The 23,516-nt window shown below is 42.2% G+C and overlaps 1 protein-coding gene across 2 annotated transcripts in view; it reads right to left on the reverse strand.

Moving 5' to 3' along the window:
- LOC106543641 (NACHT, LRR and PYD domains-containing protein 12-like) overlaps window positions 1-18,553 on the reverse strand; it is a 59,950-nt gene extending 41,397 nt beyond the window's left edge. For both annotated transcript variants that reach the window (XM_087715685.1, XM_087715673.1), the window contains exons 1-2: window positions 18,338-18,553; window positions 7,695-7,887 (exon numbers count right to left, since the gene is read on the reverse strand). The gene's annotated coding sequence lies outside the window, so the exon portion shown is untranslated. The remainder of the gene's footprint in view (window positions 1-7,694; window positions 7,888-18,337) is intronic.
- Window positions 18,554-23,516: the final 4,963 nt, after the last annotated feature.

Consider the following 23,516-nt stretch of genomic DNA (forward strand, 5'->3'; position numbering starts at 1 on the left):
TAGGCTGGGGGGGTCAAATTTTATACCCCTCAGATAGGGTCCGCAACTTAGGAGTCCCCTTAGGAGGCTGTTAGGGTCTGGATGGGTGTGAACAAGCTTGCACTCAATTCCGACAAGACCGAGTGGCTTGTGTTTTTCCCTCCCAATAATTGGCCTTGTATTCCAACTCTCAGGCTGGGGTGTGAAATTATATGCCCCTCAGACAGGGTTCGCAATTTGGGAGTCCTCCTGGATCCACAGCTGACTTTAGAACACCATTTGTCACCTGTGACCAGGGGGGCATTTGCCCAGGTTCGCCTGGTCCGCCAGTTGCGGCCCTACCTAGACCGGGAGGCTCTCGCAACAGTCACTCGAGCCCTTGTGATCTCTAGGCTGGAATACTGCAATGGGCTCTACATGGGGTTGCCCTTGAAGTGCATCCGGCGACTACAGTTAGTCCAGAATGCAGCCGCGCGAGTGATAGTGGGCGCACCGCAGTTCGCCCACGTTACACCCGTCCTCCGCGAGCTGCACTGGCTACCTGTTGGTCTCCGGGTGCGCTTCAGGGTACTGATGACCACCTTTAAAGCACTCCATGGTAGTGGATCTGGGTACTTGAGAGACCGCCTTCTGCCGATTACCTCCCTTCGACCAATTAGATCGCACAGACTGGGCCTCCTCTGAATTCCATCTGCCAGTCAATGCCGACTGGCGACTACACGGAGGAGAGCCTTTTCTGTTGCAGCTCCGACCCTGTGGAACGATCTCCCCGTTGAGATCCGTACCCTCACCACCATCCAGACCTTCCGCGCAGCCCTCAAGATCTGGCTCTCCCAGCAGGCCTGGGGATAGGTTCCCAATTCACCCGCCCGAGTGTTGATTGCTGAATGAAAGTTGTGTTTTATTATTTTTCTTTGTTCACATTTTGTTTTGTTTTTTGATACTGCACCCCCCTCTCTTGTGATTGTAAGCCGCCCTGAGTCCCCTCAGGGAAAAGGGCGGCCTATAAATCTTAATAAATGACTTTAAAAAAAAATGACTTAAAATCGTTCTGGGCATGCTGTGTAGTTCTGGGCATGATTGCCATCTTGCAAGGTAGGATGTAGGGCAGCCAAAAGTATAGAGATGGAGGAAAGATATACTGATAGAGAGAATTGGTGGTAGTCTCTTATTTTGGCAAGGATGGCTTGGAAGCTACTCAATGACCCACATTTTGGGGTTTTAATTAACAAATGCAGTAGGAAAAGTGTAGTAGATGGCTGAAAGAAAGAAGGCCTGAAAAGTGGGAGTTTAATGATATGCTAGCTTGGATTCTATTGGGTAGGGAGGAAACATATGAGACATTTTTAGGGCTATATCAGGTATTCCCAAGAAAAGCCTGGCATTTATTGAGATTTTTGAGAACAGTTAACAAAAAAAAAACCTCTTTATCTAATTCTGGGGACTGTGTTCTAGTTGTCTGCACCTGACATTAATGGTACCAGAGTCACTGCTCCTGGAAAGGAGGCAGGGGTGGGCTGCTGGGGGTTCACAGGGATTCGGGAGAACCTCTAGCTAAGATTCTGTACAGTTTGGAGAACCCACAAATCCCACTCTTGGCTGGCCCCACCCACTCCTCCCCTCCCCTCCCAGGAGTTCCCCTCTGGCCTGTTTTGGATGCAGGTAAGTGCAGGGTACACACAGAGGCTTGGGGAGAGCAAACAACAGGCCTACCAGAAGTTCCAGGGGGTTTCTGGAGCCTGGAGAGGCTGTTTTCGCTCTCCTGGAGGCTCAAGGAAAGGCTTCAGAGGCCAGGGAGGGCATAAATGCCCCTCCGCCATGGTTCAGGAGGCCAACACCATGGCCACATTCACCCAGCAACCAGGCAGAGAACCCCTTGCTAAAATTTTTGAAACCCACCCCTGGAAGGAGGCATGTTTGAACATGGCTATGGGCATATTGTAGGCAGCTGCTATGTCTCTTCAAGAGACGGTGGAAACCTTATTCCAACACAGCTGGAGATGGAAGCAGAGCTTATACCGTATATACTCAAGTATAAGCCAAGTTTTTCAGCCCACTTTTTGGGCTGAAAAAAGCCACCTCGGCTTATACTCGAGTCAGTGAAAAATTTGCCCGAAATGGAGGAGAAAAAGGGGCGGGGCCATGCCGCTGGGTGACGCTCGTGAATGGCCCGGCGCCCCTGTGAGTTTCCCCTCCCTCTGTGTCAGTTTGCCGCGCAGCGCGCACTGCACCATCCCCCCTCCTCACGTTCTAATGTAATGCAGGGCTGTCTTACGATTCCCCTTCCTCCCCCTCCTGCCGCTCTGCAACGATGTCCCACCTCCTCCTTGTTATGGCAAGCAGCCACATAGCGATGTCCCACCTCCTCTGGTACAGTGATCCAATGATAGGAATCACTGTGCCGTGTGTCATAGGAGGCGGGACATCGCTCCCGCGGCTGCACGGGACATCATCATCACAGCGGGACATCAGCATCATGAGGTGAGTGAAGTATTTCATTGAATACACCGGTAAAAAAAATCTATTTTTATTTTTGAAATTTACCGGTAGCTGCTGCATTTCCCACCCTAGGCTTATACTCGAGTCAATAACTTTTCCAGTTTTTTGTGGTAAAATTAGGTGCCTCGGCTTATATTTGGGCCGGCCTATACTCGAGTATATACGGTAAGTAACAGTGCTCTACTTAGTCCAACAATAAGCTTAAAATGCCCAGCTGCTGCTGGCTCCACTGCCTCCAATAGTACAATTAGTCTTGTTATGTTTTCATGGGGATTGCCAGACAAGATTGGAGGAGAAGCAGAAAAGATGAGAACATTTGTTGCTCAATGTGAGTTTTTTATGGGAATCCGAACCACAGAATTTCCTTCAGTAATTTATTTGGATGACATCTTGATTTACTCTGAGGAAGCAGAGGCTCATGGGCAGCATGTCAAAGAGGTGTTGCAAAGGCTTTGGGAGAATAAATTTTTCCCAAGCTTGAACAGTGCATCCTTGACCTCCAGCAAGCAGAGTACTTGGACTACAGGGTTTCAACTAATGGTCTTCAGATGGATCTACTAACGTGAAGGCTGGTTCTATCCTGGAACATTCCCCCCCTCACCCAATATGAAAGATGTTCAACACTTCTTGGGCTTTGCATAATTTTACAGGAAGTTCATTCCTAATTTCATGCATAGAGTTAAGCAGCTGCTGAAAAAGAAAGCTACGTTTACATGGACAGAAAGGGAACAATCAGCATTTGAAGAGTTAAAACGTCCCAGCCCCTTCTTTACCATCCTAACCTTTCAAAGCAATTGATCATTCAAACAGATGTTGCAAACAGATGGGTGGACGACTAATAGAGTGTGCCTTTTACTCCAGAGCATTAACATCCCCAGAAAGAAAGTATGACATCTTTAACAAGGAGTTGCTACCAGTAAAGATAGTTTTGGGCAATGGTGTCATTGTTTGGTGACAGCTGTGTCTGCAAGGAGTATGAAGCCTTCCATTCCCCACTACCCAGTTACAGCTAAAGAAGCTTCTTAGATGAGAAGTTAAATGTCTTCCAAGAAAAACAAGAAAGTCCTGTTGCCTCTTCAAAAAAGCACTTTTGGGACAACCATGAGTTGGATAACTGAGAATCTCCATAGACAAGTCAACAACGGTTTCTCTTAATGACTGCCAGTTTCACTTAATTGCTGCCCCATAAAAGAGAGTAAAAATGGGTCCACTACATGACTGGACCCATTTCTATTACCTTATATCGTGGCAGTGGTTAAGTGAATGTGCCAATCATTCAGCAAATCCATTCTTTGCTATGGGGTGTTTTCTAAAATACAGAAGTAAACGCCTGCTTTTGGCAATGTTCTGCCCCGGGCAATGAGATTCTGCTCGGGCAGCCAGTTAACTCCACGCTTAGGAATATCTTTCAGATCACGTTTATTATCAGGCATCCTTAATAGCAAAACTTACAGTTCAGTGTTAAGATTCTTCTGACTTTCCATGATCTGTCCCATCACGTAGTGTAAAAAGACATTAATTCCTCTAACCCATGCCACTGGTGCAAAGCTGCTTCTGCTAGCGCCAATAGCGGTTCAGTGAGTGCCTAGTAATAAATCAATTTCCCCGGCAGAGTACCACACTGCCCAATCAGGGAGCAGAGATATGGTCACATATTATGGGATGGTAGTTACATTTCCCATGAGTTAGTTTCTTAAAGGAGACAGCTCTTAATTCCTATATTAGCTATATACTGTTGGGACAGCACAGGCAAAAAAGCCGATAGAGACAAAAAGAAGTTTCTTTATCCTTTCAGAGGGATTCCTTTCTGTCTCTGTCTCTGTCTCTGTCTCTGTGTCTCTCTAGATAGATAGATAGATAGATAGATAGATAGATAGATAGATAGATAGATAGATAGATAGATAGATAGATAGATAGATGGATGATTCAGCCTTCAAGTTCTGGGTTTCATTTCCCAGGGGAAAGGGGAGAATATTTCTAATGGTCTAGATATTTTGTGGTAAGAACCATTTCAATGGGAGGATTCCTTGGACTTGGAGAAGGATAACTCTTCTGATATGGCATAACTGCCTCCTTTTCCCAGTTTTTTTAAGAACTCCAATGATTATGCTCCATTTGATCCAGTTCTCAGGAAAATCTTTTTGCTGAAACCTTAGAAATTAATTGCATTGAATCAGGGAAACAGGAGGTCTACCCCATCAATCTTCTCTGAAATAATTAACCAGGCATTTGCATCTGGGAGGATTACCAGCAATAATCCTCATTTCAGTCATTGGGGTTTGTAGACTTTACATCCTCTTACATTCCTTTTATTTTATTTTTGAGGCTGAGAACAATCTTTTTTGTGCCAGCACTGATGACTGTCAGCCAGCAAGGTACTAAGATGCATGCAAGTGTGAAATTCAGCAAGTTCTGACAGGTTCTGGAGAACCAGTAGTGGAATTTTTGAGTAGTTCGAAGAACCGGCAAATGCCATCTCTAGCTGGCCCCAGAGTGGGGTTGGAATGGAGATTTTGCAATATCCTTCCCCCAGGAGTGGGAGGGAATCAGGATTTTGCAGTATCCTTCCCTTGCCACACCCACCAAGTCATGCCTTGTTCTCAGCATTTGCTCTCAAGGAGTGAGGTCAATAATCAACCCCACTGAGCTCTCACCCAATATGCAGCTGTGGCAGTTTCCTTCTCAGCTTTGGTTCTTCTGCAGGTTTCTTTCTTACCAAATCTCTCAGATCTTCCACATACTTCTATACTAAGAATTGTTATGGGGTGCAAGCAAGGCATGCTGGGGATTTACTGGAACTGAACTCTTTGGCTCCACTACTATTGGAATAATCCAAGCCAAGATTATCGTCCCGGCTAAGAAACTCTACTTTCTTCCCATCCTCCTTATCAGAGGACAAGACCTCACCTCTGGGTGATTGTTTTTCACCTATCATATTCATGGCAGGAAAATTATTTTCCCCTGCACATCCTCAAGGGGAGGATAACTACAAATAAACCCACATTATTTTTTTACATGTTCCTGTAAATCTGTATGTGCACACAGGGGAACAGGTATGTAGATATTCTTATAGGCATGTTTATGATTATGAGGACTGGGAAAAAAGAACTAGAAATCTTATGATCAAACCCTCACAGTTTCAACCTTAAACTGTCTACTGTGGACCTCACTCTATTCCTAAGAGGTCCATAAAGGGGGCGTGAATAAGCACACCAGAGTGCCTACTGTCCCTGTCCTATTGTCCCCATTTACTTGTATTTATTTTCTTTGTTCATGTCCATGTTCATACTTATACCTGCTATCCTGTATGTGTTTCACAAACAAACAAACAAACAAGCAAACAAACAAACAAATACAGACGGAGCCACTACATTTGAAGAGCAATATTTTACATAGGGAGAAATTGTTTGGGTACCCAGACAACACAAAAACTTCTTTGGTTTGTAGATCAACAGGATAAGGAGTAAGGTAAGTCTCATTGCTCTTCCTGTTTTTGTATGTCTGCATTTGTTTGTACATAAATAGGAAATCTCATACAGGGGACCATCACTCTGGATTTGATTTTAAATGTTCTGTTAGAATCAAGTTAGCTTCAGATGTTTCCATTTTTAGCCAGGAGTTAAATTTGAGATTATCAGAATGGTGATAGGCAGGGGAGGCATTGAGGCAGAGGCTCCTTCAGCAAATAGGTGGGTCACTGATGATAAAGTATTGTATGAAAATAATTTATTCAGATTCAGAAGTAATTGATCCGTTACAAAGCATCAGAAAATGAAAGTGTTGTTCTCTTGGACTGATCATTTCAATCCTCTTCAAACTAATCCTTTCTACAGCAGTTTTGTATTCCCCAAGAAACCTTGTATTCTCTTTTCAAGATCTGAAATTTCTTATATGAACATGGTTTTTGTAATTGGCAATTTTCAATGCATCCTTTCATGTAATTTAATGTAACAAGTTCTCTGCCTGATCTATGGTCATTAGCTATAGTTATACCAATTTATAAAAGGATGACCCTAGTTCAGTTGAATATTATATTTGTGTTGTGCTGCATGCAAAGTTATGGAATCAATTATAAACCAATTCATCATTCACCACTTAGAGACAACTTACTATCCAACAAACAGTTTGGCTTTAGGAAAAAGGTCATCCTGTAATCTACAACTTTTGCACTGTAAAATCATCTGGACTACGTGTCTTCATCAAGGCAAAGCTGTAGATGCAATTTACATAGATTTTTGTAAGGCTTTTGATACAGTAGTCATGATAAACTGCTGTTGAAATTAAACTCTTACGACATTTCTGGTCCTTTGTACAAGTGGATTGCTGCTTTCCTGTTTAATAGATTGCAGAAAGTCAAAATAGGGAACTTGCTGTCTAATCCTGCCTCAGTTAACAGTGGTGTTCGCAAGGAAGTGTCTTACGTCCCACACTTTTCTTGCTCTATATCAATGATTTATGTGATGATCTTAAAAGCAATTGCGTCCTTTTTGCTGATGACATGAAATTATTCAATACTACAGATAATTCTATTGTTTTGCAAAGTGATCTCGACTATGTGTCTGAATGGTCATCTATTTGGCAACTTCAAATTTTGATCAATAAATGCTCTTACACATTGGCAAATGTAATCAGAATGTCAAATATAAGCTAGGTGGCATTGAACTACCTGATGACCCTCACTTAGTCAAGGATCTAGGTGTACTTATCTCTGATGATCTATGCTCCAAAGTTCACTGTAACAGCATTGCTAAAAAAAGCATTAAGAATTATAATTTAATTTTGCGCATTTAATTTAAATTATTTTCTGGAAACATTGTTTTGCTAGCTGGATTATGAGTCTCATTATGTGGATTATGATTATAATTATGTTCAAATGTTTGGAATCCCCACCATATATCTGACATCAGTACAATTGAGCGGGTTCAGAAGTATTTCACGAGAAAAGTCTTGCACTCTTCTGTACACAATAGAATTCCCTATACTACTAGGCTCGAAATTCTCAGTTTGAATAACTTAGAACTGTGTAGCCTGTGGTCAGACCTAGGTATTGCATACAAAATTATCTGCAGTAATGCTTTACCTGTAAATGACTTTTTTATTTTAATTGCAATAATATGCACGCTAACAACCTCTTTAAACTCAATGTAAATCATTCTAAACTTGACTGTAAAAATACGATTTCTGTAATAGAGTTGTCAAAGTCTGGAATGCTCTACCTGATTGTTTCAGCTACAATTTTTCACAGTTTCAGTCACAAATTGACTTCCATTGACCTTACATCATACTTAAGTTCTCAGTAGAGGGGGATCATCCAAGGCCAATTCTTTGTATCTGATTGTTCCAATCTTGGTTTCTTGCTGAAGAAAGTGGTCAAATTCTGTTGCCTTTTCATCTTGTTAAAGGTCACTGCTGCAAAAGAAATAAACACAGTCTTTTCAGAATGTGATTGAGGTCCAACAAACAAGAAAGATATAATTTTTCATCTAAGATCAAGAAGAATTAATGAATTTCATAGGTCCATTCATAGAGCAATATTGAATTCTTTTTCTGAAATTTATTCCTCACTTCAAAAAAACGGGAATATATGAATTAGGTTCAGTATTTAGGTCAGCTTATACTCAAGTCAAGTAGCTATTATAAAGTTAGCGGTGTCATGGTTAGAAACAATGGTGAAGCAACATATGGATTTAAAACCAGAAATACTGTATATTGTTGGATATTTTAAAGGAAATACATATTTAATTTTGCACATGTTAACAACTGCTGGAATTGTGTTTGTGCAACTGAAAAAATAAAGATATGAAAATGAATAAAAAAATAGAATGTGCAGAAATGAATAAATTAACAATTAAAATCAAGGAGAAGGCTTCAAATACTTTTTAACATGGGATTTGTTTTATCAATGGCTAACTAACAGAAACAGAAGTTAGAAATCTAAAAGTATAAAAGAAAACACCAATTATATAAGGAAAGTTCACTAAAATGGATAAGCAAATATTATTAGTATTTGATCATTATTAATGTGTAGATAACTTCGGACGCAAACATTCCTCCCCAAAAGTAGGACGGTTCCACCACAAATGCGCGAACGACAAAAGCGCGCCTGACTAAACCATGGTGACAAAACCGCGCCGACAAAACCGCGCCGACGAATGAGCGCTGAAGCACGCTGACAACAGCGCGCCGACAGAAGCGCGCTGTAACCCTAACCCTAAACCAAACCCTAAACCTAACCCTAAACCTAACCCTAAACCTAACCCTAAACCTAACCCTAAACCTAACCCTAAACCTAACCCTAAACCTAACCCTAAACCTAACCCTAAACCTAACCCTAAACCTAACCCTAAACCTAACCCTAAACCTAACCCTAAACCTAACCCTAACCCTTACCTTAACTTAAATCGCGCTTCTGTCGGCGCGCTTCTGTCGGCGCGCTTTTGTTGGCGCGCTTTTGTTGGCGCGCTGTTGTCGGCGCGCTTTTGACATCGCGGTTTTAGCGCCGCGGTTTTGTCGGCACACTTTTGACGTTTGCGCGTTTGTCGGGTCACGAAGTAGGACAGTGTCAGGAAAGCACTAAAAGAATAACAACAGTTTCCCCCCCAAAGACTGCAGATAAAAACCGGCAGATTTACTACCGGTTCAGGCAAATAGGTAATAAAAACATGCTTTTAAAAGTTTTTAAAAGGTTCTGATGATCTGTGATAATCAGCAGTGCTGCGTGATTATTGGAACCTTTTTAAAAAAACATTTTAAAATCATTTTTACTATCTATTTGCCCAAACATGTAGTTTAAAATGTTTTTTAAGTTTTTAAAAAGGTTCCCACGATTGTGTGGCACAACTGATTGTCACAGCTGATCGTGTGTGAGATTGTGTGTGAGTCAATTGTGTAACTTTTGTATTATTTTTGTGCAAAGTGTAATCGTTTGTTTTTGAGCTCTCTGTGACTCTTTGAGGTTCCCTGCTTGTTGCAGGGGCCATTTTGTGTGAAGTCCAGGTGCTTTTGCATTGTGTGTGAATCAGTTGTGTAACTTTTGTGTGATTGTTTTTGAGCTCTCTGTGAGGTTCCTGCTTGTTGCACCAAGCCACACCCACCCAGTCACATAACCAAGCCACGCTCACCTGGTCACATGATCACCAAGCCATGGCCACCCAGTCACATGACCACCATGCCACATCCACAGAACTGGTAGGGATACATTTTGAATTTCACCACTGGGACAGATGTGCTACTCATGTCCAGCTCCCATCAGGGGTCATTCATAAATGCAATCAACATCATCCCAGTGCTAGTTCTTAACCTGAACCATGACTGGAAAGGATTTAGGTAATTGTTTCCTTCAGGTTTCTTCAAAACTGCAATATCTGCTTGGCAGCATTTTTCATCCTGCTGGCATCTGCTTAAAGTCCCCACCTTTCATCATCTTTATCTCTACTTTTCAATCTTGGTTTGTTTTTTATATGCCAACGGTAGGGGTACAAATCCTCGCCTGCCCAAGGTGAGGTCTTTGTGGAATTGATGGGGTGTATCATATTACAATCCTCCACAATTTGCTTCCCAAGTATATCTTAAACTTGAATAATTTTGCAAGCTATCTTCAGACCAGCAAAGCTCCCATTTTGGATAATGGTTCTTTTGGGTTTCCCAATTATGAATATGTCTCTTTCAGACATTGGAGTTTTAGAAGCCGAGTGAACTCTTCACCTATATGTGAACTGGGTTTCAATGATACCATGTCAGCCATTCAATCTTTTTAGCCTTTTCTTTTCTAGTCTAAGTATTTTGATAAAATTGCAGCTCCCTAGATCTTTGGACAGGGATGTTCAAGGGTGTGCGTGCGGATTGTGCATTCCTTCAAGAATGTGTATGTTTTTACAGAGACCAGTCTGATGAGATATCCAACAGAATATCAAGCAAACTAAAGCAGCCCCACAGATTGCAACAAGGCACAAATGGGATTTCTTCTTGGGATTGCGACTGGTTCTGGGATGCTTTTTGGCTCCCTAATTTGGCATCCCCACTGTAAAAATGGGGATGTAAAAATGTACTCAGGGGTTTTTAGATATTTGGGGCTGTCCTTCCCCAAGATCAGCTCTCAATTTTTTTCCACTCGGGGCTGCTGCAAGATAGAAGTTCTTTGTTCTCTGGTTCCATCCAGCACTACAAGCCTGCTCTCTTCCCTAGTAGCAGCAATAGCATCACCACCTGTAAGATATTGTAATACTGTATCATGTCAGGAAGCGTGCTAGATAAAAATATGAACAAAATCATGGTGATATCACACCTTGGTGATTTTGTGGTTCTCTTTCTTTACCCTCCCCGCTTTGCAGAAAGGTTGTACCCATTTGACTAGTCTTCTACCCCAGTGACTAATGGAGCCAATTGGTCTTCAAAGGGAGCTGGGGAAAATAACTTTTTATCTTTACATGCTCTTCCAGATGTCCTGGTTGCTGTTTGGAATAGGGAGAGGGCCAGTGCCTCAGACAGGATTGCATCTGTGCGGTCTCTTTTGGCCCATTGCTCCTGTTGCTCCCTGTAATTCACCGAGGAGTTGAGGGAGCTGAAAAGCACCACTGGAGGAAAATGAAGAATGAATTCAAATGAACCCAAGCTAGTGCTGCTGTTAAGACCTACCTCATGGCAATAAGTGTGTCAAAGTGCCAGTACTTCTCCTCTCTTACTGCATTCGCAGAATGCTGCCCAAGGGCTCTGTTTAGGCTTCCCAAGACTCTCCTCTGGAAGCCTATTTGCAGGACTGTGCAAATGAATTTTCCTTGTAACTGGAGGATAAAATCTCTTGGATTCGACCCCAGTTGGATTCTAAGCAGGATACAAATCCTATGGAGATGCCCAGGCTGCTTCTGAATCCAGTTCAAGGTTATAACCTTTAAAACTTTACGTGGAACGGGGCCAGATTACTACAGAGCTGTCTTGATCCCATCAATTTAGCATGTCCCACCCAGTCAGGCAGAGAAGTATGTTGTGGACACTGTCAACTAAAAACAGAGCCTTCTCTGTCTCTCCCCCCATTCTTTGAAACATTCTACTCCAGAGGTGAGGCAGGCACTCACTTTCCTATCCTTTCACGTTATAATAACATGGCTCTGCAGCCTTGCTTGGAGTGTAGAGAACATCAACCATCTGATTGGTTACCACCCAGAAAGCCCTCTTCCCCCATCTTTTAATTATTTTTTATATTAATTTTTAATCCACATATGCCTTCTTAAATTGTAAATTTTATACACTGTTTAATTGATATTTTTTACTTCTACACCACCCAGAATTCCAGTGTGAGGGAGAAGGGTGGTTTTAATTATTTGATCAATAACTAAATATTTTTTTAAGGATCTCCTTTAAATTTAGATCAATGAACTAAGCTGTTTGGTTTAAGTTGGCTCAACATTTTTCTTTGACAGTGATGGGAATTTGCCAAATTGAATGATAAAGCAGGTGCTTCCCTTAGGTTTCTGTTCTAGCCCCCCTCCATCCGGTAATGAACACAGACACAGGATTAGCTGTTTGCCACTCTTTATTCACAGCAATTATAATCATGTTTGCTGAAAGCCCAGACACGACTCACTGGCAAGACTTTGGCAGCAACCCAGACTCCAACAGACATGGGAACACAAGGCAGACCAGACAAGGAGTTCTCCAGATTAGTACGAATGGTTGTGTCCTGCAAAAGGACTCCTCCCAAAGTCTCTTCTTAGTCCCCTCTTGGGAGGGGCCAAGCCACAGCCACCTGGACTTGATTATCTCTTATGAGTCTGTCTCCGTAACCGCTGCCTCCGTTTCTCTGCCCTACGTTGCCTGGCGTCAGGGACAAACTCCCTTTGATCTTCCCCCACTGCTCCATGCCTCAGGCACCTCCTGGCGGCCAACCAGCCTCTCTGGTCCCTGCTCTGAGTTTGAACCCTGCCCAGGGTCCTCCACATCTTCCATAGCAGACTCAAAGGGGTCCTCGCTATCGGAGTCCATTGGCAGCTCCAACGGCTCCTGCTGGGCTACAACAGGTTTCATTCTAATCTAGACTGAAGACTAGGAATTTCAGACTAGCAGGAAAGCCCCACTCTGAAAACATGGAGAGCTACTATCAATCTTAGTCAACAACAACAAATCAGTTGAAAAGTATTTCAGTGGGAAGTAGTTTCCAATTTTCATTTCCAGTTGATCTCACATGGAGATAACTTTTCTATAACATGTTGAATTACCTATCTGTAGCGTTTCCTCAAGATATATTTTTTTTAGCAATTTCATATATATTGCTTTTTTGAAGGACATAAATACGCACCTTTACAGCATCTTCTCCATAATGTTGACTTAGGAGATCTACAATTTCTTGTTGATTAGCTTTCTCCAATGACGCTGTAGGAATGTTTGGCTTTCCATTATGGTTAATACATATTAGCCACCATTTAAAACTGTTATATTGCTTCTCAAGGTCATTCAATGCTTTGTAAAGATCTTCCCTCATGGTGTTGTTCATGCCAGTTATATGGATTATATTTGATATAAAATTAAAATTAGAGAATTAAACTAATATTTTATAGAAAATGAAGATTTAAGGAAACACTTTCCCTATTTTCAAATTAAAACATGTTGCTTATTCATAAAGGTATTATGTTACCCATAGCATAGCATGTTGTTTATCATTTGTTTTATACAACTTTATGTATGTCACCTACTCCATACATTCCAGGCAAGTAATAGTTCTAAAATAGATGGCACTCTTCATTATCTGGAATGACAAGCTGTAACCAAAAACTCTTCCCCTCAGGGTTCCCCTCTTCTACCCAATGATGTGAACATTTAGCTTTCTTCTTAGCATGCATGTAATGAGCAGGCAGATTCCACCTTGAATAACATCCCAAATTGGAGCTGCACTATTTGGAAGGTACAAAAACTCTGAAAACTGCCCCTTTTAGATTGTCAAAACGGAAGTCAAAGAAATGTAAGAGGGTGTTCTCTCATAAGATAAGATAAGAAAACTGTTATTGTCATTTTTTTTTACTGTGAGCACACTGGCCCACATTAAAAATGAAATTATGTTGCCTGCTCTCAAGAGAGTATATATCTACGCAAACACATGCATAACACACATATACTGTACACATGCTATATACCTGGGATGACAAACCTATGGCACACGTGCCATAGATGGCACGTGGAGCCATTTGTCAGAGCACGCGAGGTGTTGCCCTGTCAGCTGGCCAGCATGCATGCGCGCACTGGTCAGCTGAGTTCAGCCTTTTTAAAGCCATTTTTTGCCTTCCCCAGGCTCCCGAGGCTTTATAGGAGCCTGGGGAGGTTGAAAACAGCCCCCCCCGCCCCCTCCAGAGGCCCTCCGGAGGCTCCAGCAGCTTCCCTGAAGCCTCCGGAGCACAAAAAAATGGCCCTATGGGCAAACCGGAAGTTTGGGAATGGACTTCTGGTTTGCTCGTAAGGCCAGTTTAAGCCCTCTGGAGCCTTCAGGGACCTTCAGGAGGCTTTCCTGAAGGCTCCGGAGGATGAAAAATGACCCAACGGGGTCATTTTCCCTAGGAAGGGAAATCGATTGCAGCCTGATTGCGCCAGGGGCTGCGCTGGCAGGGACGGCGCGGATTGCAGCAGGGACGGTCACCGATTGCAGCCCGATTGTGCCAGGGGCTGCATGGCTGGGACGGACGGGGGAATGGGACTCCCCACTCGCCAAGATTGTAGAACTCCAAGTCCCATCCCCTCCGCCCATCCCCACCAGTGCAGCCCCTGGCGCAATCGGGCTGCGATCGGCAGGCGTCCCTGCTGCAATCCACGCCGCCCGCCGCATCAGCCGGAATCTAATTCAAGAGATCTTAATCTTGACAGCGTTGTTGGGGTCTGCGGGTGAAGAAATTACTTTAATCAATGGGGTAAAGTCCTTTCTCCCCCCCCCCCCAGCTCTGATGTGGGCGAAGGAAAAGTCCTCTCTTTCCCCCTCATCAGAGCTCGGGCGAGCGAAAGAAAGAACTTTACCCCACTGATTAAAGTAATTTCTTCACCCGCAGACCCCAACAACGCTGTCAAGATTAAGATCTCTTGAATTAGATTCCGGCTGATGCGGCGGGCTGCGCGGATTGCAGCAGGGACGGCCGTCGATCGCAGCCCGATTGCGCCAGGGGGTTCCACTGGTTGGAAGAAAGTCCTTCGCGCCAAGCGCTTTCCCCTCCCAACCGTACCCCTCTCGCGTTCTTCAGCCCGCTGGACCAATGGGGGCCCGGGGTAGGTGGAGCCTGGCAAGCCTCCTGGGCCGAGAAATTGGAAGGAGCGAAGTTGCGAATGCTCCGAGGAGTGAGTAAAGCGCCGCGCTCGGAGGAAATAGCGGCACATGATTGGAGCGGGAAGAGGGGCTGAGTTGGGGCATCCTCGGCATCCCCCGGGTGATCTCCGGGCCCCTGGCTTCCCCATCTCCTCTCCTATGGGGAGACATGCATCATAATGTTGTAAGCCGCCCGGAGTTACCTGTGTGTGAGGTTGGCTGCCCTATGTATTTGTATGTGTGCGCTGGAGAGAGAGTGAAAAAGAGAGGGAGAAATAATTATATTAATTAGATAGATCAGTGTTTCTCCACCTTGGAGACTTGAAAGTATGTGGACTTCAACTCCCAGAATTCTGGGAGTTGAAGTCCACATACTTTCAAGTCTTCAAGGTGGAGAAACACTGAGATAGATGATAATGAGATGAGGGAGGAAGAGGGAGAGAGAGAGAGAGAGACCATAACTAGATAGACAGATAGGCAGGCAGATAGATGGATAGAGAAAGAGAGGGGGAAAGAGGGAGAGGGATACCATAACTAGATAGACAGATAGGCAGGCAGATAGACAGACAGATGGATGGATGGATAGAGAGAGAGAGGATGTGTATAATTAAGGTGACCAGACGTCCCTAGCGAGGCCGCGGGCTGGCAGTAACCACCGCAGCCAGCTCCCCCCCCCCCTCAAAGGTGTCCCTCTTTACCAATGTGAAAATCTGGTCACCTTATACTCAGATCTAATCCATATCAAAGGAGAATGTCTGTAAGCACAAATAAAGTTAATTAAAATAGTCTCCCAATGAAACTGCATGTTCAAAAGAATAAATATTATACAGCCACGCCCCTCAAGTCTCACCCTAGAATCAGCACATACATACTTCCACACCCAGGACAAGTTCCCCTATAAAACAATGTCTCTGTACCCAATTTCTCTGCAATTTCTCTGTCACCAAAGCAAAACTCTTTGCTTTTGGGAATAAATATTTCTCCTTTCCTCACAGCTGTCTGGATTTCATTTTTATTTAATGTTGTGTAACGCTAGTTTGAAATGGAATCCCAAATTATTCTTCTGACAGAAGCAAAGTCCAAACGGCCTTACAATAGTGATAAGCATACTTAATACTGTTTTCCTCCTCAAAATTGCATGACATAATTCCACTGTATTTATATACAGTCTTTTTTAAAAAAAAATCAGTTAATCCAGAAATCATCAGTTCATTTTTATCCATTTTCAGCAAAACGTCCATAACGGATTTTCAATCAAAAGTAATTGCTGTTCAGCTTCCGGCTGAACTTCCTGTGGTGTTGGAGGTAAGGAAAACAACTACCACAATCCCATTCTGAGCTCTTCCTGTCTGAAGGCTCAAATCCGAGTCATAGTCCCCTGAAGGGGGTGTGTATTGAAGTAAAAGGGGACCACCTTGCAAGTCGAGGAGAGCCCCATCTCTCCTCCCTGACTTGGAAAGCCCCCTCATCTGAAGACAAGGAGCAGTGGCAGCCAAAATGGCTGCCATGATGCAGGAACCAGACAGAATACCCAAGACAGAGCAGGAGCATAGAGATCTGTGAACAGAGATTGTGTTGCTGGGTGAGATTATTCTTTTTTCTTTAAAGTTACTTCAAGGATAAGAAAAAAAAAAACCTAAAGAAGAGACCCCAAACGGATTTTGCTAGCAGTGGAAAATACCAGTTTTATAGAGATTTATGTTGAAAATTAAGTTGAGAGCGCCATCAACTGATGGAAGGAAAAATGACTCCTAGACTCCTGGAAATGTACAGAGATCCAGGCAAGCTGGAATAAAAGACTAAAAAAATCAGAGTAGACCCAAAGAACTTGAAAAATAATTTGGATTAACAGAGTACTGAGTAATTACTGGGATTGATCCCTCTGGAAAATTGATTTTGCTCTGAAAATATGGAGATTGAGTGAAATAAATATCTGCTGGAAAAAAGGCAGTGTAGGAATTGGAGAGGAGAGTCTTATTTATCAAAGCATATTCCCAGGATCCTGGACTCCCTGGATGTTAGATTTGATTGAGGCGTAATTGTTTACCCTACATTAATTGTCATTATGACTGGAATTGAAGGAACAGCACTGGAAACAATAGAACGTTTTAATCAGCTGGTCTTGATGTTTCAAAATATTTTGAACTTAATTGATGTTATGGGTCAGAAAGTGGACCATATTTCGCAAAGAATGAGAAATGAAGACCAAAATGTACATGGATTGGTGGAAACAACAGAAAAATTGGAAGAAAGCGACCATTTAAGTTAGCAAATAGAATACAAACAGGGGAAAAATATGGATCAGAAAAATCAATATAAAACAACAGCTTGATGAAGAGGAAAACCAAATAAAGGACAAGCAAAATGAGCAGAAAGAACAGAAGGATTGGCTATATCAACAAATAAACCAAGGATTAGAGCAAAAAAGGGGACTGACAAATCAACTGAAAAATCAGCTATATTTGTTCATATATAATAGAGAAATGTTTAGATAGAACAAGAAAGATAGAGATGAAGATAGAGATAAAGATGAGGAGTTAGGCATTTTTGAATGTATGTTTGAACAACATAAGGATTACTTAAATTTGAGAAATGTGATAGAGATTACTAATATTGTTGTTGTGAATTGGATTAATATGAATGATACCCAGAACCAATTCTGTTCACGCACAATATAAATATACAACTTAAAAAATAATAAAATATATATTAAATAAAAAAGTAATTGCTGTTCCTTCCCTAATCAAACAACACAATGTAGCCATTTCTGCAAATTTTGCCATCTTCACAACTCACCCTTCCACTGTGAACATTTTTGCATTTTTCTATCTTTGTGCATATAATAGTCTCACTGTAGTCACCATATAAAAATCAATTATCATTTCTAATTGGCTATCCATTAAGTCTTAGAAAGAAAAATGTTGATATCATCTCAATATTATTATTATTTAATTCTGAACATCATCATATATATACAACGCACGCACAATTACACAAACACACACACACACACAATACAGACAAATAAAATTTTAGGCTGCATCCAGAAAATATAATTCTAACAGTGGTGATCAGAGACCCTTCATTGCCAGTCCCACTTCAAGCTTAGCTTAAAGGCCTCTTTCCTTCCTATAGATGTTTCCTCCCTACAAAAATTACATTGCAAAGTCTTTCCTAAAGACTGCATTCTTTTGCAAAGCATTGGCTCCTCCCCAGAAGAGTCTATGACACAAAACCATACCATAAAATCAACCCCTCCCATATTTAAGCATTTAGGATGCTAGGCTTACCATTCTATGGTGAAAACTGGAGTCTGAAACCTAAATCGGTCCTAAATTTTTAAACATGTATGGTAGATAAAATGTCCTTCGCATGTCTTCTATTTAAAGCAGTTTTGTTTTCAAAAGTGCTCCTCCCTTCCTCCTGGTACTTATTGTGTCAATTATGGTTTCCGTTGCCGTGTTTTGAGGCAGCTGCTTCAAGAGATTAAAGTTTTACTGCAGTTTTACTAAATTGGCAATATCATATACTGTAAATGGGTTGAAGATGCCTTTCCTCCACAAAAGTTTAAGTGAAGATACATACCTGATGCTTTGCTTTCCTGGTGCTTCATCAGCCTCATGGAGTTTGCAATATTGGACAAGAGTTTCTTGGCATATGCAGATTGATTTTCTCCTCTTTGCAAGAGATGGAGAAGGCCAACTAGTTAGAGGAGGCTGCAGGGAAGACAAAACTGTTCTCCTGAGATGAAGCTCAGTTGGTCACACAAACCTACAAAATGCTTTCCTTCAGTTCCGTGGGAGAAATATTGCGTTTACTAGATCAGACTTTGCTCAACTTATATGTTCTACATCAATCCCCTCATCAAACATTCGTGAAAGCTGTAATGGCAGCAATTGCATCAATTTTTATTTTTGATATACATAGATATATTTACATTAGATAAGTACATATGGAATTGTAACTGTTTGCTGCTATAATGATATATTATACTTTTGTCATGTAGGAAGTTAAAACTCATCCCTCTCTTGAGATCCTTTAATAATAGAAAATGGAGCTCATTGGTTTATGTACAGCTCTCTGAAATAATTGTAATAATTGCTTTGCATGAAGAAAGAATGAAATGGGATTTTGTAGGTGAAATTAATTTACACAAGCAGTCTGATTGCAGTGCAAATGTGAGTATGTTGATGGTAAAAGTTGGTGTGAATGTACTTTGATTCCCATTCATAAAAAGAAACAGTAAATTGCAAGGTTGTTTAATGGTATGTGTTTGTATGTATGTATGTTACCATTTCCAAATCTGAAGGGAGGGTAAGATCCTCTAATAAAAGAAAATGAAGCTTGGTGGCTTGTGAAAAAAGCTCCCTGAAATACTTATAATGATTGGTTGGCATGAGTAAGCCAAGATCTGATTGCAGTATGAATGTACAGGGCGGGGCATAACCTTTTCCTAGGGGGTCACAGCAACACTTGTAATAACAACACAAATAATTCATACACCATTCGAAAGCCCATCAAAAACTGAGTTTATTGACACGATTTAATAGTCAGTATGACCACCATTAGCCCTTCGAACAGCATTCAAACGAGGTGGATAAGAACACAACAAATCTTCAAACAGTTCCGTTCGATTTTCCAGATTTTCCAGGGCGGGGCATAACCTTTTCCTAGGGGGTCACAGCAAGATCGACAGCAGTTTACAACTTCCGCGACACCTCATTTTAAAGCCCATAAAAAACTGAATTGAATGAGCTATTAAATGTTAAATTTGTTTCGGTTGAAACTTTGAGAATGAATTTGGAAACTGTGTTGAAAAATCTGGAAAATCGAACGGAACTGTTTGAAGATTTGTTGTGTTCTTATCCACCTCGTTTGAATGCTGTTCGAAGGGCTAATGGTGGTCATACTGACTATTAAATCGTGTCAATAAACTCAGTTTTTGATGGGCTTTCGAATGGTGTATGAATTATTTGTGTTGTTATTACAAGTGTTGCTGTGACCCCCTAGGAAAAGGTTATGCCCCGCCCTGTATGTGTCCCCAATACCCCAGGGAGCGATAAGTGAAGGGATCCAGAGACCTGTGATTGCCTGCATGAATCCCCCCCCCCCCGCGGTCTCCTTCTGGGTCATTCTTTGGAGGGAAGCAGGAAAGGCAGGTAGAGTGAGTGTCTGCTCATTTTTACCATGAGTGTGTGTATGAAATGCCCCCAGTGATACCTGTGAATGCCTCTGTGTATCCCCCTCCTTCTTTCCCTCCTTCCTTCTGGGTCATTAAAGGCGGCTGCGGGTTTTCCTGCTCACTTTAACCACTTTTTTTCTCTCTCTCTTCTGAGAAATTTGGAGTAAATGGGTGACCTGTTCCTGCACCTTTACCTTTCACTGTTGTGATCTTTTCATCTGCATATAAAAGTTATGCAGTTCCTTGTCTGCTCTGAATACAATTTTGATTTTTTCTTCTGGAAATTTTTGTGGTTTAAAATGCTTAATTAAACCTATAATTTTGAGATATTTTGCTTACATTTGTAAATGTTTTAACATACTTAATGAGAATTTGCTTCCATCTGAATGGAATCTGATATTTTGGAGTGTTGACTCAAAGTACCTCTTTTTATTGCAATTTTTTGAAGCTGTTCTCTCCCTCTTTTATGCCTGAGTGCATTTTTAAATGCTTATGAGTCAATGTGCTATACCCTATGATATTTTGTTTGTTTGTTTGTTTGCAACACAAGTTGTTGTCCCTCTTGGAAATTTACTCATCATTGCAAAAGTGTTTCACTCATAGAGGCAGTGGGAATGTCATGTTCCATGAAATTTACATCGTCTGCCTTCTGAAACAATGTTTGGATTTCCACACTTGGACAGAATGGGAGAAATTCCACAACATGATGTCTGTAAAGAACTGTATACTTGGCCTCTCCTCTTTTTTTACCTCAGAAACAAAGGACTGCTAGCTGAAACCATAACTCTTGAATTGGCTGCTGGTGATTGCATCCTGATAAAACCTGACATGAGGAAAAAAAACTTAGTCAAGCCTGGGATAGATGAAAGAGGGGGGGAGGGAGAGAGGGAGAGGGAGGGAGGGAGGGAGGGAGGGAGGGAGAGAGAGAGAGAGAGAGAGAGAGAGAGAGAGAGAGAGAGAGGGAGAGAACAAAAGCCTAAGCAGTGATATCTCCCTGTTAATCCCATGGGGGAGGGTTCATTCCCCTCAGGCAATTCCCCCACTTAAAGAGTAGCAGAAAGGATATTCAAAACCCAAGCCCTGACTGACTCAAAAATGATGCTGCCCCATTGCCCAGTAAAGCAGGATATGTTGCACTGGTGGTCTCATGAGTAGGTTTGCCGGGCTCATTGTGTGTAATTTAAAAAATACTAAATACCCTGGATTGCACTCAATTTGGCCTCACTAAAATAAGAGCTAGGGCAAGTTCAAGAACCATCCCTTGGAAATAGGCAGCCTGTAACTTAAAGAAAAAGCATGGCTGTGAAAAACTTTGAGACTTCTGCTTGCTTGAAACCTGTCTGGAAGCTCACAGAAAGTGATATCTGATATTAATTGGCATGGAAAATTGGATACTGTAAATTTCTTTCCAGAAATTGTGCCCTGGCTGCTTGACCTTCATGGATGAAAGCTCTCTGGGAGCCACTGAAGGGATCCTTCTGCTGTCTCTCTCAATGACTTTCCATCAGGAAAAAAAATTAAGTCTCCAGGATCTGTGTACTTAATGAGTGTGTTCCACTCACATGTTTTGAAAAAAAAAGGAAGGATTGTAGGAAGTTAAAACCCATCCCTCTCCCAGAAAAATGAAATATCCTTGGAAATATTGAAAAGGCAGAATATTTCCCTGGATGTGAAAAGGAAGAAACACGTTTTAAAAAGACAGAGTAGCTCCCTGCAGCTTCCTGCCCCCACCCCCTTTGTCAATGAGCCATTAAAGCCTGAGCTGGTCCACTTTTCATAATAAAGGTAGTATCAGCTTTTCACAGAAACTCACCATATGGCATCTGAGAATTCAACCAAACTTGGGATTCAAAACAGCCTAGAGAGTTGCCCCTGCATGGCCCCATGGGAGTCTGACAACCAATCAGAATACAAGCTCAAAGGTCAGAGAGGGCATAAAACCAGGGACTCAGATCAAAGGTCAGAGAGGCCATAAAGCCAGGGACTCAGCATCTCAGTCCTCCCTTCTCTTTTTCTCCACCAACATTGAAGCATGTGATCACCTTTTCTGTTCAGAACTCAAGCCATGTGGTCATGTCCACCATTAAAACCATCTTTCCAAGCAGCCTCCATGTCTCCAGTGTCTTTTTCCCCACTTGGAGCCAAACCCAGGAGGATATTTCTTTCAACAGTCAGAAGTAAAAACAGTCTATTCTGAAATGGAACTGAAAATGCAGAAGGCAAGCCAGATCAGTTATCAAAGGTGGCTACAAGTCAATTTCTCTGGGAAGTTTCTTTTATGGAAATATCTCTTGATTATTCCAAGAAAGGAAGGAAGGAGACACATTGTAATGGAGTCTGATCATTACAGCTCCAAGCCATGAAGGTTAGGTTCAGTGGTGGGATCCTGCCTCGATGATCATTTGTTTTGCGTGTGTGCACTCTGTGCACATGCAGTTTTAACAATACTTACCTTCCACGTTACTTCTGGGGAGTAACAGAGCTGAGGCACAGCAATCTGCTCTGCCACACAAATCCACTGAGAGGATATAGGTAAATAAAGTGCAGGAGCAAGTGGGCGGGCCCACCTGATTGTCAGAGAGAACCGGTTCGCCCCCAGCTGATCATCGGAGCTACTGGTTCGCCTGAACCAGTCCGACTGAGCTGAATCCCACCTCTTAGGTTGTAATTGCCTTGCTTAATTACTCCCATTTCTGCTCTCCCCAATGCAGCCATTAAGCAACCATTCAGGACGTTAAGAGGAGCATGGTGTCACAGGGGCCCTTGGAGACCTAGCACAGACTCAGGTCCATACTGCAGAACCTCCCCAGCTCACATGTGGTCTATCCAGAGCCTATTAAGGCTGATGGCCATGAGCCATTATGTGGTTTGTTTACCCGGTGAAAAAACTGATCAATCACACAGAGTCAAGGAAAGTGGAAATTTGTCACTTTATTTCTTACCTGGAGGAAAGGAACTTCCTCTGCTGAATTTAGTAACAGCAAAAAAAGAAGAGCTAGAAGATTCCTGAGCAAGACTGGATTCTGTATTTAGACTTCAGAATAAAGAAAATTCAAAGAAGCAATACAAAGATTGGTTTCAAATTTCTTATCATCATTAAAATAGCATGTGTACAAGAAATGCTGTTCAGCTGCTCTTTGCCTGACTTATCCTACACTGTTTAACTCTGGAATTTCCATCTAGACACTTGCCCACCTCACAACCCAAGCTAAATATCACATTGCCTTACTTTTCCAGCAATGGCTCTTCTTGCAACAAGCTTCTAGGTACTATTCTAACCGCATTCCATGTTAATTTCTTGCTGGAGTTGAAACGTTTAGTAGCTTCCTGCTTTACACTTCTGTGCAGACCAGGTGAAGTGAAGTGAATGCAGTATGGGGAAAAAACCCCAGAGGCTTCTGTAAAATGGATGTTGAAAGAGGAAGTTTGAAAAGGTGAAGTTTGGGTTCCTAGGCCTTTAAAGCCTCCTCCACTCTGAGGCTTCCCATGTTCTGCTTCATATCCCTCAGGTTCTTACAGGTCATGGACCTTCTTTTCTGCCCCACTGGCTCCCCACAGGACCTGAACCTGCTTCCCAATCTG

Source organism: Thamnophis sirtalis, unplaced genomic scaffold (assembly GCF_051295495.1).
Source record: "Thamnophis sirtalis isolate CommonGarterSnake01/CBP01778 unplaced genomic scaffold, rThaSir2_p1.2 scaffold_1, whole genome shotgun sequence".
Taxonomy (NCBI): domain Eukaryota; kingdom Metazoa; phylum Chordata; class Lepidosauria; order Squamata; family Natricidae; genus Thamnophis; species Thamnophis sirtalis.